Source organism: Phytophthora infestans, genomic scaffold (assembly GCF_000142945.1).
Source record: "Phytophthora infestans T30-4 supercont1.9 genomic scaffold, whole genome shotgun sequence".
Taxonomy (NCBI): Eukaryota; Oomycota; class Peronosporomycetes; order Peronosporales; family Peronosporaceae; genus Phytophthora; species Phytophthora infestans.
Window position 1 is genome coordinate 1,440,165 of NW_003303750.1, and position 16,217 is coordinate 1,456,381.

The following is a 16,217-nucleotide window of genomic DNA, read 5'->3' on the forward strand; positions in this document are numbered from 1 at the left end:
ATGTGCTTGGGGCCGACAAAAGCCAAATCACCTAGAACGGGAGTCGACGGCACTTCGACGAGCGCGACGAGGATTGAGCTGGATTGATTCGACTTTATCGGTGCGGAGGAAGAAGCAGAGTGAGCGGCTTCGCTCTCCGTCTAGTTAGCACTACCTACATCTATCTTGAGCAGCTTTATCCACGATCGCATGTGTTGGTTGATCTCATGCTCTGCTTAATCGCATGAAGGCACGTTTGTGAATCCTTATGCTCCCGGAAATAGCAGTATCCGCTACTAGGATACTCAGCCATTCTACTCTACCGCTGCTGCAATCGGAGAATTGATCCACATCGCTAACGACTTTAGCAACTGATAATTCGGGGACACATGTCACTTTAACATGGTAAAGCGATCACATCCATTGGCTTTGTATTCCTCACACCTGCCACTTTAGTTTTCTACGCTACACAGTTCAACGCGGGCTTACAACGTCTTTCACCCATATACTACTTTTCTCACACGGTTTCAGCTTGATTTTACTTGTCCTTCGACTTGTCGGTGGCGTCCGACTTGGTCTCCTTCGACGCCTTTGACTCCGTCTTGCTCTCCTTCTTGACCGACTTGACGTCAGCAGCGTCCGTAGACACAGTCGCAGACTCCTTCTGACCATTCGCAGTCGCAGACTCTTTTTCGCCACCAGTAGCACCGACACTCGCTGTGGCCGACTCATAACCAAAGTAGCCCGGGTACCCGAAGTAGGAGTAGCCGTAGCCGCCGTAACTTGGGTAGCCGTAGGAAGAGTAGTAGTCCGGGTAGTATCCATTTCCATTGCCATACCCACCATTGTACGACGAAAGTAATCGGGGTACGAACCGTAACAGTTGCCCACACCATATGACGAGGAGTAATCAAGGTAGCAGTCGTTGCCGTGAACGTAAAAAATCCTGTCGATGACATTCTAATCGGGCAAGTCGCCGACATACATCTTATAGCTGTAGCTGTAGCCGCTACCATATCCCTTGTAGTCGTCGCCGCTGTCGAATCCGTAGCCTTTGTGCTTGTAGTCGTTGTGCTTATAATCATCGTGGCCGTAGCTATCGCGGCCACAGTCATCGTGACCATAGTCCATGGCCATAGCCCTGGTGGTCGTGCCCGTGACCATAATCGCCTTTGCCGTAGCTGTAGTCCGAAGACTCGGTAGCCTTGGTGTCCCTTATAATCGGTAGCCTTGGTGTCCTTACCTTCGAGGCGGACGACGGTAGTAGCGCGAGTGGTCCTTCTTGTCGTGGTGGTAGTGTTTCTTGTGGTCGTGGTCGTGCTTGTGCTGGTGGTGGTCGTAGTCCTTGTATGACCCGAGTTGACGACGCGGGTTCATTCTAGTAGCAGCGTCAGTTGCATGCAGAGCTGAAGCAGCGACACACAGGCCCACTATGGCGAAAAATTTGGAAAGCATCTTGTTGGGCAGTTGCAAAACTAGTTGATGGAGCTGGAGGTTGGTTGTCGAGTGTCAGGGAGGAAGCGAGATTACAAGTGAGAGAGCAAGAAGGCTAGTCCGATCGAGCTGCGGTCTGGGCGTTGATGTTGCATCAGCCATCGTGGTCCACCCCTCGTCGTGGCATTGTCTTTCTTCCCTTCGTTGTGATTGATCGAGAAGACGATGAGAGAGAAGCGTTGAGAGAATAAGTCGAGTCAACAATAAGTGATAGACTGCAAACTGTAGTTATGCAGACATCACGGTCTAGGAGAAGTATATTAGACGTATTTTGAGAATGCAAGGATCACGCGAATACTTACACAATCTAATACTTCGAGGTACTATTATTGCAACAAAAAAACAGCAACAGCGGCCACTTGTATCACTTTGTCAGCAATTTTTGGACTACTACTTCAAAACAGTTTCAATTCCTTCAGTAACTTCCACTATTACTACTACTATTACTACTTATACTACTACTACTACTACTACTACTACGACGACGACGACGACGACTACTGCCACCACTACTACTACTACTACGACTACTGCCACTACTACTACTACTACTTAAATAAGGGCAACTTGTCTATGCTCTCTACACCACTGCCGTACACGACTCCACTAGCAGAGCAATGCACAAGGAGAGAAATGGGTGCACGGATGAGTCTTACTTGTTGATGGCACAAGGTTTGTTTTGCAAACTCATGCAGATTGACAGTCGATTGCACGTCCGCGTGCTGTAATTCTTGGTTTCTACTCTATATCGTTAGATTCTACTCTACCGCTGCTGCAATCGGAGCATGGATCCACATCGCTAACGACTTTAGCAACTGATAATTCGGGGACACATGTCACTTTAACATGGTAAAGCGATCACATCCATTGGCTTTGTATTCCTCACACCTGCCACTTTAGTTTTCTACGCTACACAGTTCAACGCGGGCTTACAACGTCTTTCACCCATATACTACTTTTCTCACACGGTTTCAGCTTGATTTTACTTGTCCTTCGACTTGTCGGTGGCGTCCGACTTGGTCTCCTTCGACGCCTTTGACTCCGTCTTGCTCTCCTTCTTGACCGACTTGACGTCGGCAGCGTCCGTAGACACAGTCGCAGACTCCTTCTGACCATTCGCAGTCGCAGACTCTTTTTCGCCACCAGTAGCACCGACACTCGCTGTGGCCGACTCATAACCAAAGTAGCCCGGGTACCCGAAGTAGGAGTAGCCGTAGCCGCCGTAACTTGGGTAGCCGTAGGAAGAGTAGTAGTCCGGGTAGTATCCATTTCCATTGCCATACCCACCATTGTACGACGAAAGTAGTCGGGGTAGTAGCCGTAGCCGTTGCCACCACCATATGACGAGTAGTAATCAGGGTAGTAGTCGTTGCCGTGACCGTAGTAGTCGTTGCCGTGACCGTAGTAGTCGTGGCAGTCGCCAACATAGTTCTTATAGCTGTAGCTGTAGCCGCTACCATAGCCCTTGTAGTCGTCGCCGCTACCGTATCCGTAGCCTTTGCGCTTGTAGTCGCTGTGCTTATAATCATCGTGACCGTAGCTATCGCGGCCACAGTCATCGTGACCATAGTCATCATGACCATAGCCGTGGTGGTCGTGGCTGTGACCATAATCGTCTTTGCCGTAGCTGTAGTCGGAAGACTCGGTAGCCTTGGTGTCCTTATAATCGGTAGCCTTGGTGTCCTTACCTTCCAGGCGACGACGGTAGTAGCGCGAGTGGTCCTTCTTGTCGTGGTGGTGGTGTTTCTTGTGGTCGTGGTCGTGCTTGTGCTGGCTGTGGCCGTAGTCCTTGTAAGACCCGAGTTGACGACGTGGGGGCATTCTATTAGCAGCGTCAGTCGCATGCAGAATAGAAGCAGCGACACACAGGCCCACTATGGCGAGAAATTTGGAGTGCATCTTGTTGGTCAGTTGCGAAACTAGTTGATGGAGCTGGAGGTTGGTTGTCGAGTGTCAGGGAGGAAGCGAGATGACAAGTGAGAGAGCGAGGAGGCTAGTCCGATCGAGCTGCGGTCTGGGCGTTGATGTTGCATCAGCCATCGTGGTCACCCCTCGTCGTGGCATTGTCTTTCTTCGCTCGCTGTGATTGATCGAGAAGACGATGAGAGAGAAGCGTTGAGAGAATGAGTCGAGTCAACAATAAGTGATAGACTGCAAACTGTAGTTATGCAGACATCACGGTCTAGGAGAAGTATATTAGACGTATTTTGAGAATGCAAGATCACACGAATACTTACACAATCTAATACTTCGAGGTACTATTATTGCAAAAAAAACAGCAACAGCGGCCACTTGTATTACTTTGTCAGCAATTTTTGGACTACTACTTCAAAACAACTTCAATTCCTTCAGTGACATCTACTATTACTACTACTACTACTACTACGGCTACTGTCACTACTACTACTACGGCTTCAGTAGATACTACTACTACTACGACTACTACTAGTACCACTACTACTACTACTACTACGGCTACTGCCACTACTACTACTACTCAAAAAAGGGCAGCTTGTCTATAGGCTATCTACACCACTGCCGTACACGATTCCACTAGCAGAGCACTGTATAAGGAGAGGAATGAATGCACTGATGAGTCTTCTTGTTGATGGCACAAGGTTTGTTTTGCAAACTCATGCAGATTGACAGTGATTGCACGTCCGCGTGCTGTAATTCTTGGTTTCTACTCTATATCGTTAGATTCTACTCTACCGCTGCTGCAATCGGAGCATGGATCCACATCGCTAACGACTTTAGCAACTGATAATTCGGGGACACATGTCACTTTAACATGGTAAAGCGATCACATCCATTGGCTTTGTATTCCTCACACCTGCCACTTTAGTTTTCTACGCTACACAGTTCAACGCGGGCTTACAACGTCTTTCACCCATATACTACTTTTCTCACACGGTTTCAGCTTGATTTTACTTGTCCTTCGACTTGTCGGTGGCGTCCGACTTGGTCTCCTTCGACGCCTTTGACTCCGTCTTGCTCTCCTTCTTGACCGACTTGACGTCGGCAGCGTCCGTAGACACAGTCGCAGACTCCTTCTGACCATTCGCAGTCGCAGACTCTTTTTCGCCACCAGTAGCACCGACACTCGCTGTGGCCGACTCATAACCAAAGTAGCCCGGGTACCCGAAGTAGGAGTAGCCGTAGCCGCCGTAACTTGGGTAGCCGTAGGAAGAGTAGTAGTCCGGGTAGTATCCATTTCCATTGCCATACCCACCATTGTACGACGAGTAGTAGTCGGGGTAGTAGCCGTTGCCGTTGCCACCACCATATGACGAGTAGTAATCAGGGTAGTAGTCGTTGCCGTGACCGTAGTAGTCGTCGCAGTCGCCTCCATAGTTCTTATAGCTGTAGCTGTAGCCGCTACCATATCCCTTGTAGTCGTCGCCGCTGTCGAATCCGTAGCCTTTGTGCTTGTAGTCGTTGTGCTTATAATCATCGTGGCCGTAGCTATCGCGGCCACAGTCATCGTGACCATAGTCCATGGCCATAGCCCTGGTGGTCGTGCCCGTGACCATAATCGCCTTTGCCGTAGCTGTAGTCCGAAGACTCGGTAGCCTTGGTGTCCTTATAATCGGTAGCCTTGGTGTCCTTACCTTCCAGGCGACGACGGTAGTAGTGCGGGTGGTCCTTCTTGTCGTGGTGGTAGTGTTTCTTGTGGTCGTGGTCGTGCTTGTGCTGGTGGTGGTCGTAGTCCTTGTACGACCCGAGTTGACGACGCGGGTTCATTCTAGTAGCAGCGTCAGTTGCATGCAGGATTGAAGCAGCGACACACAGGCCCACTATGGCGACAAATTTGGAGTGCATCTTGTTGGGCAGGTGCAAAAGTAGTTGATGGAGCTGCAGGTTGGCTGTCGAGTGTCAGGGAGGAAGCGAGATGACAAGTGAGAGAGCAAGGAGGCCAGTCCGATCGAGCTGCGGTCTGGGCGTTGATGTTGCATCAGCCATCGTGGTCACCCCTCGTAGTGGCATTGTTTTCCTTCGTTCGCTGTGATTAATCGGTAAGACGATGAGAGAGAAGCGTTGAGAGACGTTACAACCAAGTGGCGGATCTCAAACTAACTGCTTGTTTGTACTCGATACCGTAAGATTCTACTTTACCAACGCTGTAACTGTTGGTTCCTCCTACTCGACACCGTTTGATTCTACTCTACCGTTGCTGTAATTCGAGCCTTGTTGTCATCACGACTTGAGCTGATAATCTGGTGTCCCATATCACTTTAACATGGCAGATGCCATCACATCCATTTGGCTTTGTATTCCTAACACCTACCACTTTAGTTTTCTACGCTACAATGTCTTTCGCCCATAGCGTTAGACTACTACTTTTTTCAAACATTCAGCTTGATTTTACTTGTCCTTCGACTTGTCGGTGGCGTCCGACTTGGCCTCCTTCGACGTCTTCGACTCCGTCTTGCTTTCCTTCTTGACCGATTTGACGTCAGCAACAACCCTGGACAAAGTCGCAAACTCCTTCTGACCTTTCACAGTCGCAGACTCTTTCTCGCCACCAGTAGCACCGGCACTCGCTGTGGCCGACTCAACCTGGTAGCTATTTTCTTCAACCACCGGCAGCCCAATCTCAGTACTACTAGCTATAGTACCGATAGTAGTATAATAGTAGTTCTAGTATAAGTATTTACAATTTTAGAAGCTGATGTTGTTGAACGCTGCAGGTACCGTCATGTACGACACACTCAGGTGTAATATTCGCGCCATCGAATACTAAGACCACATCCTCTAGGTCGTCCAGCAGACGAACTAACACAGACACCATATCCACCTGGTGATGCAGGAGGATGACTTGCTTGCTCTTCATGTCCCAATCGAAACGTACCGAGCCTGTCAAAACAAGGTGCTTGTCTCGCAATCGCGCCGCGACTTGGGCACAGCGACTGCCTTCTCTGGCTTCGAACAAATGGGGGAACGCACCTCGAATTGCTGAAGCTGTAATGGTGAAACTGATGGTGGTTAAAGCGACAATAGAGTGCTCCGCAGTCTGCTTCAACTGCTTCACCTGAATGCTTACGTCGGGAAACCACTGTGTCAGGAGATTCCACTTTCTTAGCAGCGCATCTACGCCACTTGATGTGTCGACCAAAATGTCAGGAGACATTGCTGAGAATAGAAATTCAATGTCATTCGAGCTCATTTTGTCACGAGTAAAAACGCCACATCGAAAAATGCGAAAGTACTCGGTAGCGACCACCCAACATGTTGAACTTTGAATGTACTTGAAATTTGAGCTGACTACGCAGCCTGAGCCCGCTAACTTCAGTTTCCAAGTGTCGAATCGTCTCCTCGAGCGCTTTTTCACGTTGACGTTGTCGCTCTCGATATCGTTGTTGCCTCATCCGATGATATTCTCGGCGATGCTCGTCCGTGGACTCATCTCCTGCATTATTATATCTTCGATTTTCCGATAACCTGCATCTTTTGAACCCGTAAAGATTGGTCTTCGAGAATTCAATCAAGTGTTGGTCCATGCCTGCTTCGACCGATGTAAAGGTTCCCATGAACATGCCCGCCCTCGAATCTTGTAGCGGAGCGTGGTGGCCGTATCGCAGATTGTCACCATATTGCTGGTCAGGAGGCAAATATCGCTGCGCCACACAGCCAATTACGTGGTCGCTTAGCGTTCCAGGAGGGTGGTGTGCTGGCAGCATTATTCGTTGGTGAGTGGAAAATCAAGAAATGACAGAATCGCCTGACCGTTGACAAAATCCTTCATATAGCTTTTTATTTAGTTTATCTCAACTCCGTGCTCATAACATATGGCGAGTTATTCGATGCAATTATTTTTTTACCTGGTGCAAAAGTATCAGTTGGTATTAATACATGTAATTGCTCCATCAGGGTGATGGAGTTCCTTGCCACTTAAAATGATATTTTTAAACCTAATTTTGTGCGATTTGACACCGGGGAGCTTCAAAATCAATTAAATATGACATGCACAATACGGCATGCTGGCTTAATGTGTGAAACAACTGACGTTTGACAGGGGTGGATAGTGTCAGGCGATGTGCTGGCCCCCGGTTTATTAAGCCGACACGCCGATGCGTTTTAATAGTACAAGTGAGCGATGTGCATCATTGATCGCGAGTCGAGTGGCAAGTTCGCCACCAAAGATGATTTTTCGTGTCCCAAAGTATCTGGAGTCGTGTGCGGACTGCTGAGTCATCACTGATTGCGTGGAAGTCTACTACTGGTTCATTTTTGCTCTGAGCAGGGGGCCACACAAAAGCCATTGGTAAATATGCTAATCGCTTTAGTTCATCTTTACCTGCTTAGATTTATTAATGTCTGGTGGCACAAAGATACCTTGTACGTACACTATGAGACCGCATACTTTACGCCATTGTAGCGAGCGCATGGCGCATATCTAACACGTGCAAAACCTTAATTAATATCAAATATGATATTGTACACCATATCGAATTTGGCAGGGTGTATGCTTATAACACGACCATATGGTTGGCTGAAAATCCGAGGGATAGGTGAGAGATTTGAATTTCATACCTAATTAGGTTCCAAATATTTAAAGCATAAAGCAATCCTGTTCGATAGAATTTGGCAAGAGCTATTAGACTGTAAACAATTAAAAAAATATTGAGGTCACAGCACTGCCACACTTTTTGTAGCTTGAAAAACGAGATAGCCTTTTTCGAGCGACTATATCTATCCAGATTTTATACAAGCATCTTTTCGTTAGACTCGGTACATCATTGCCAGTATAAATGCAATTATCAGTGATAAATAAATACTTGGCATGGTTAGGCTACGTTAGACAAATGTTCATCATAATAGAATTTGGATTCGCTGTTTTCAAACTCCCTGCGAGTTTTTGTTCTACCTGGCTATTTGGAAGCAGGTCCAAGTCATTAGCACGGACAGGTAGCCGTTTCATAGAAAAATACAAAATTAGCTCAAACACGGCGTGGTGTTTCCACGATACTAACGTGGTGCATACACTCATACAAGGGCAACACACCGCTAACCAAGCGTTTGATTTTGGACCTTCGTGTTAGTTATTTCTATTGTTGAGAATTTAGCAGACATCACACCTATATTTCTTCTTTACAATGACAAATCAATAACACAACACGCAGCTAAACGAGAGCCAGCTCTCTCACTCGCAGCACCACGAATCACCTTTCGAGATTTCTCACCAGCAACGCGGTATGCGCCGAAACGAATGGCTCTCACTCTGTCAAGTAGAGTAGGGCTTGACGCAGAGCGCCCAATATATTCTGTTTCCTCGTTGAAGCTCACTGCAATACCCTCCGGTCCAATGCGATCTGCTGCCAGCGTACTCCTCTCGCTACGCATTTACAAAGCGATCTCGTGATGGAAATCCTCTAGTGAAGACGACCACGACCACACACCCGCCAGCAATTTTCAATCTTCGACTTCTTCGTGGAGCAAAGCGGAAGTGAGGCCTCACTTTGACGAGCTTTTCAATTAGCGAGCTCTTCTATACAACCAAGTATAGGGGGTGATCGTGGGTCAATGGGCATCTTGAACGAATAAAAGGAGTGAACGAAGCCGAGATGGACGCGCTCCTGCTGATGCTGTGTTCGCTTAAGCAATACGCTACTTGGTGCAATGGGGTTTGGCCTTAAGCCACAGACTTTTTAAGGCTTGTCTTTCGCATACTATGTAAGCCGCTGTTGCTAGAGGCATTCGAAGTGGGTGTTTTAGCACTGAAGAAAGCGGATGTTCCACTTAGATTTTTATGAAAGTGGCCGAACTTATAGGAAAGAGCATGATGAAGCTAAAAAATGGAATATCCACTGGACATTTGGACGACCGACACTACAAATAAAAAGTCGCACCCCAATGAATTCAGTTGGCTACACATTACCAGCGTGGACCACGCACGCCGTGGCACCACGAAAAGCACCGGTGACGATCTTCGGGAGTAGGAGTGTGGAATGCTCTTGCCCACATTCATTCTTTTTCAATTCTAAAACTTTTAACCCCTTGGGACGGACCGTACATGTTACGTGAAAAAACTTAACGTGGACCGTACAAGTTAGATAATATTGTACTTAGTTTTTGTATCCGCAAATGCAAACTTCATGTCAACAAGGGGTAGGTAGTTATCCACACTTTCTGCAGAATTGACATAAATATGCGCTTTAGAAAAGCCACATTTTCAAAAGAAAGTACACAACATATCAAACTTGCAAATTGCATATGTATTACGAAAGGAAAAGACTGGTCGCCACTCAATTTTCTCTCATTTGAAGATTCGACGCGAAGCACGCAGAACTCACGCCGTCGCCGGTAATGGCGTTCCAGGCGAGGTGGCGGGAGCTCAAGAAAGCTGGATGGCACTCGAAGAAACCGGCAGGCCCGTCGGTGGACTTCACTTATCTGAAGCCGAGCAAGACGAAGAAGGATATCCGGAGCGAGGACTATTTCGTCGGAGAGGAGGAGGTAATGACGTACCTGGACAAAATGGACATTGGTAGGCAAATGCAAGTGGTGCACATTTTTGATTTATTCTAACGCTGATGTGAGATTAGCTGCACTAGAGGCAAAGAAGACAGCGAGGCGAGAAGGGTCTGCGAATGCACAGAGAGCTGCAGAGAAGCGCGCAGCAGAAGCCATGACGACCACAAACGACGGTAACTATCATGTATTCGACAAGTTTTGAGATTAACTAATCGTGTATGTTGGTATCATCATGTACAACAGCAGCACTGCGAACACCGCCACCAGAGGTGCAGGCACCACAAGAAGCGTCTGCAGTAGTTCTGGCATCGCCACACATGACCATTTCTGATGCCACAGCTGGTTCGTGCACGTCATGTTGCTGCTTGCCTTTGGTTCTGCTGCCCTGACTGTGAATATACTGTTGTAGATCCGTCACCTGAAAGGCAACGTAACCTTGCATCGGCGTTTGACGATATAGACAGCGGTAGTGAGCCATCGCATGACGCAGCAGAAGATGCCCAGGACTCAGAAGCTGCAGTAAGCGCGGATGAGGAGTCAAACGGAGGCTCAGGAATTTGTGATGTCTCTACTGGAGGTTGGTCAAAGCTGTACATACACGTTTGAAAATTTATATAACTTGTATATTCAATGCTAGGTGTTCTTGCAGACGCTAATCTCGTCGAAGCTTACTGGCTACAAATCAAAGAGCAAAGAAAAGCTACGGAACGAGTTGGAGAGTTCCGCGGACATTACGCCCCGAGAGCTTTGTGTATTTTTGGGTTTATTGATTGCAAGATCAATCGTTCCCAACAAGGAGAAATTGGCGCATCACTGGAGGACTACGGACGAGGGGGCAATTCCACGAGGGTGTTTTGGTTTTTTCATGGCTCGAAATCGCTTCATGCATCTCTCGAGGAACCTTCATTTTAGCCGAAACGGGGACGAACGCGCTGCAACAGATAGGGCGTGGAAACTACGGCCGGTTATTGACGCTCTGCAGAACCGCTTCGCAGCAGGATACACGCCTCCATCAATCATGGCCTTCGATGAGGCTATGTTGCCTTCGAGATCAACGTTCAACCGGATGAGAGTGTATATGAAGGATAAGCCGCACGAATGGGGAACGAAACTATTCATGCTGTGTTGTTCGACGACTGCATATTGCATCCGGTATGTAGGACGTGCTCTTTGGCACGTCACTTTTTTTTTGGTGGCTAAGTTGGCTTATCATGTACGGTACAAACTAATATATCTACTATGATGTACGATACAGGTTTGAAGTTTATTGTGGCAAAAAGGAGAGGGCTGGAGGAACAGGTTCTACTGACTACAAGTCCGGCCCTGCAGCCGTCGTGCGCAACCTCCGCGCGGTATTTGGCCCCACGGCTCCTGCAGACGGTTCCATGCGCCTCATTGTGACAGACCGGTTCTACACGGCAGTGCCGCTCTCGGTTCAGCTGCTTACCATGGGTTTCTACTCTATCGGCACTGTGCGTACCGACAGCTTGGGGCTCAGCACTAAGTTGATACCAAAAAAGCAGAAGGGTGACAAAAAGAAGCCGCCTCAGATACCGAAGAACCGACCATCAAATATTGAGAGAGGCACGTACTCAGTGGCCAAAGCACTCCAAGTTCCTGACATGAAAGTTGTGCGTTGGTGGGATACACGATCGGTGCACATGCTAGGCACAGGTGGAAGTGTTGCGATTGACCGAATAGTACGCCGTGAGAAGCTGACGGGTGAACAACAAGAAGTGGCCTGCCCCCGTATTGTGAAGGATTACCAGACGTACATGGGAGGTGTCGACGTGCACGACCAGCTGCGTCTGCAAAGGTAAAGTGCATCAATATTGTACATCCAAGTTATGGATATATCTAATCGTGTATGATACATGTTGTAGATACTCGCTGCAGCTATGTATCAAGTACAAGAAATACTATAAGTCTCTATTTCTCGAACTCGTTGATCTTGCCATTATCAATGCCTTCATTGTCTACAACGCCAGACAGACTAAGGCAAACAACCCGAAGCTGACTCACGTAAAGCTTTTTGAAGCAACTACATCTAGAGTTGTGTCAGCTACGCGAGGAGGACTGGGCGACTTTGCACGACAGCGCGTGCTTACAAGTGACACCGACCAAACCGATGCAGCGCACAAATTCTCGCCAAGCCGCACACCAACCTGTGCAAAATGACGAGTGGCGCAGTGGCAACAACCAGCAAGGGCGGAAGCGCCGTACGAGAGCGTGCAAGGTCTGCTCGCTCTTGAAGGGCACCGACAACGCGAAAGGTGGAGATTCGTCGGTATACTGTAGCGAGTGTAAGCTGCCCAACACGTCGAAGAGACCCATGGCTTGGCGGGTTTTCCTCTGTGAGAAGGTTCGTCACACGTACAACGGAGCTGCAATGTCTTGCTTCGATATCTGGCACAAGGTCTGGAGAAACGGAACGCTGCTCCCCAAGAAGGCAGTGAAGCGCACGATCCGCGCACGTACACCGGGACGTCGCGAATGCTCGAACGAGGAAAATGATGAGGCTGAGAGTTTCCAGTCGCTCGGAGATGAAACCACGACGAGCGGCTTGCATCAGCCAAAGCGGGCTCGCCGCGCTCCGGATGCTGAGATGACTGACTGATCAAAGGCGTCGATCGTAAATTTTTACTTAGATTTTGTATGCCCTCAATATTACGATATTGAACTTGACTGCATATGTTACATTGGTTTAGTTATGTACCAAGCTTGTTCAACCTATGTCCGCCTTACCAGTTCCTGTCACACATGCAGGTACCGGTTTTGTAGTCTACTATACACGCTAATATGACTAAAGTGTATATCGCTCGTTTTCGGGCCTTCGACAAGATGAAGGTACAAGATAACAGGAGAGACAGTCTTCCAGGTATAGGGTTATAGTGCGGCTATGCACTATACATGTTAGCAAAACATATAGGAATTTATATGAAAGCCCTTCCCCCCACATACACGTTTGAGAGACTAGGGATTCGGTTAAGTTTGCGCCGAAACAGCTCGGGTCTCAAGGGGTTAAGTCGAAGCTAAAAAAAATACTGACTTTAAAAAGGGCTGCCGCGTCTCATCCCTTTTGGATTCGCATCAACCAAAATTGTCGCTCTTGAGAACACCAAGTTTTGGTTTGCTTTTCACCTTTGAAAACAACACATACGATTTTAGAAATTCACCCCCAGTAGTGATGGAAAAAGTCACGGTAAAACATTTGTGCTCCTTTTCGTAAGAAGAACATCTTGAAGTTCCTCGTGTTGCAACCGTTGATTTTGTTTCTGTCTCAAAATAACCTGGTACTTGGTCCATTAACACCTTGTATCCGAACGGTACTCGGTCGTAAGCTACGGCTTACAAAATCACTTGTACTTTGTAAAAGCCATGTGTTTCGTGTCGGGATAGGTGTATAAATTGTCAGCAGGGTTTTGGCCGATGTCGTAAGTGATACGACATTGTGATAGAGCAATCGCCGCTCAATGTCGTAACAGACTCCACTTGCAGTCAGCAAATGGCTGAGGGGGTTCACTATTCTGCAACTCATTTCGGAAAACAGATAAAAACGTACGTTGGTTCAACAATCTTTGCATTCAATCACACGAAGATCACAGCTCATCAGCTGAAACGCAGCCTACACGCTTACTCACCATCGTCGTCATTGTCAGCGTCGCTACCATCGATTCCCTCCTCGCGTGGAAGCTGCAGGTCCCGCCGTGTCTTCTTGCGCTTTCCTGCATTCTTGACAGGCCGGTGCAGCACGACGCGCTTCCCCAGGTTAGCCGGGATATCCTGCCTTGCGCCGAAGTCGTCGTGCCAGATCTCGAAACAGGTCTTGGCGACGTCCTTGTACTCGCGGCGGATCTTGTTGCACAACCAGCATTTTGCGGCGTCAACGGAGCAACGCTCGCAGTAGTAAGTCGTCGCAAAAGACTTTTTCTTTTCGGTGCGCAGAAGCGCACAAACCTTGCACGACCTTTGGCGGCGCTTCTGAACGCCACTGACGGTAACCCAGTCTTCGGACTGCTGGAGCCCGTGTGTCAGGCGGACTGGTGTTCGCCTACGTTTCTGGCTGGATCGAGGTGGCGTTGCCTGGACCCCACAAAGTCCTCGAATGAAGTTGCAGGAGCTGGTTCTGAAGGACTGCAAACCACTCGGAACGTTTTATGGCGACTGCTCCCTTGATTCCGGCTGCCTCTTTGTGGGTCAGGTACGCGTTTACTAGGGCCAGGTCCAAGAACCCCAATAACAACCCCTTGTAGTACTTAGTGAGCCGGGTAGACATTTGGAGGGAGTAACCCTGGAGACGGAGTTGATCATGGGGATCAACTCCGCCCATATAGTTCTGGTAGTCCTTCACAGACTCATGGCACCCCACTTGAATCGCACCCACCCGCTTTACCTTCCTCTCGATAGTGGTCGGCGCCATGGCAGAGCCCGTGCAGAGGTAGTAGACAGGCTCCTGGTCCCACCAGAGGCATGAGGTCATGGTGGGGACCGCGACAGAGCGCGAGAAGACAAAGGAGCCACGCGGGATGCTTGATGGGCGGGTCTTGTTCACTGACGTGGTGCTCTTGTCGAACCTCAACCAGTTCGTCATGATCGTTACAGCCACATAAACGTTCATCTTCAGTAGCTCGACAGCGAGAAGAATGGAGGAGTAATATCTGTCAATGACTACAGCATGCCAGTTGTGTCGCGATTGAGGAGTGAGCGCAGTCTTCAGATTCCGTAAGACGGCTGCTGCTCCAGTCATGTAATCAATTCCGGTATCACCCCCATCTTCGTTCCTACACTTCCCCACATCAATTTCAAATCTACAGCAGTTACGACATCAAGAAATGCTAGCTTTAACCAGTAAGCTACGAAATAGCAAAAAAAAACTTAAAAAACAAAAACAATCTGTGACAGTACGCGGTCTTTGCGTCAAACAACATAAATAGCTTGGAGCCGTATCGATGCGGCTTGTCCTTCATAAACATTCGAATGGTGTTGCGCTTCGACGTGGCAGGAAGCACGCCTTCATCAAACGAAAAGATGGCTGGTATAAAGAAGTGTTCTTGGATCTTGTCCACGACAGGACGCAGTTTCCATAGCTTATCGCGGCCGTGCCCAGCAGTGTTGTCCACGAAGTGAAGGTCACGCAGGATGTTTTGGCAGCGGTCATGCGTCATGTACCGCCCAAAGAGTCCAGCTGGTATGGCGCCGTCCATGACCATGGTCCAATGCGCACTGAAGCGCCTCTTCTGGGGACACAGCAAGCGCCACTAGTAGCCCAACCACATGAAGAATTTCGTGAGTATCGAACGCTTGCGTTGCTTTCAAGCGCCGAGCAATTTGTGCGGCGGTCTCACGATGGCGTCCACTCTGCCGCGCAGCCATCCATTCTGCTCGACTCTGCACTGTTGCAAACCGTAGCGGTTGGTCTCCTTGGTGATCGACACCCACACTGGTTTCGGCACAGAGTAGAATAGTGTTAGAAGAGGAGACAGGCAGACATCAAGCAATTCACCGACAGGCCTTAACTCCTCCGCACTGAGCCCAAAGTACGAAGGAGTATAGGTCTCAAACTCTGTCGAGGCTGGGGTCCACTGCATCGCCCGCAGAGCTCTGGTTCGTTCCTTGACAGCAGCTCTGCTCAGTGCATCATCGCCGCCAACATGAAGTGACGCAAGAAAAGCTTGATCATACTCCCCGCCTCACTGTCAGAGAGCTCATCCTTCTCCTCGTCGAACTCGTCTCCTTCAGAGTCGCCGTCCTCATCGCAGATACCAACACCATCGCTGTCATCAGAGCTGAAGTCCTCGTACTCACTGCTACTCTCTCGTCCTGCAACACATTGACGTCCGCGCGGGGTTTCAGCGGGATTCGAACTCGCCGTGGAGGGACAGTGGGAGAAGTGACATCACGTTCGTCCACCCCCTCACTCTGCATCCCCGACGCGTCCGACAGCAGGCGCAAGCTGGCTGCCGCGTCTCGCTGCTCCTCGTCATTTTCCTGGCCTCTCAGGGAGAGGTTAAATGCTCTCGCTACGGCGGTTTGCGAGCGTTCAGACTCTGTCATCGGAGGCGCCAAACAACTGATCGATGGTGTTCTGCGACAAAACACTAATGTCAATCTGAGAGGGTCTAATGGAGGCATCGTCACCGCCACCTTCGCCGCCCTCCACTCCAACATGCTCCTCGCCGCCGCCCTCCTCTTCTACATTCTCGTCTCCACCACCATCTACTGCATCTGCCGAATCCTCCTCGTCCTCGACCAGCAAGCCCGACTCGAAG

General features: G+C 48.9%; 3 pseudogenes; all 3 read right to left on the reverse strand.

Annotated features, from left to right (window-relative positions):
* Positions 1-520: 520 nt before the first annotated feature.
* On the reverse strand, positions 521-1,356 carry PITG_22793 (annotated as a pseudogene; the record flags this gene model as incomplete).
* Positions 1,357-2,458: 1,102 nt separating this feature from the next.
* PITG_05904 lies at positions 2,459-3,372 on the reverse strand (annotated as a pseudogene; the record flags this gene model as incomplete).
* A 1,031-nt stretch (positions 3,373-4,403) lies between these two features.
* Positions 4,404-5,217, reverse strand: PITG_05905 (annotated as a pseudogene; the record flags this gene model as incomplete).
* Positions 5,218-16,217: the final 11,000 nt, after the last annotated feature.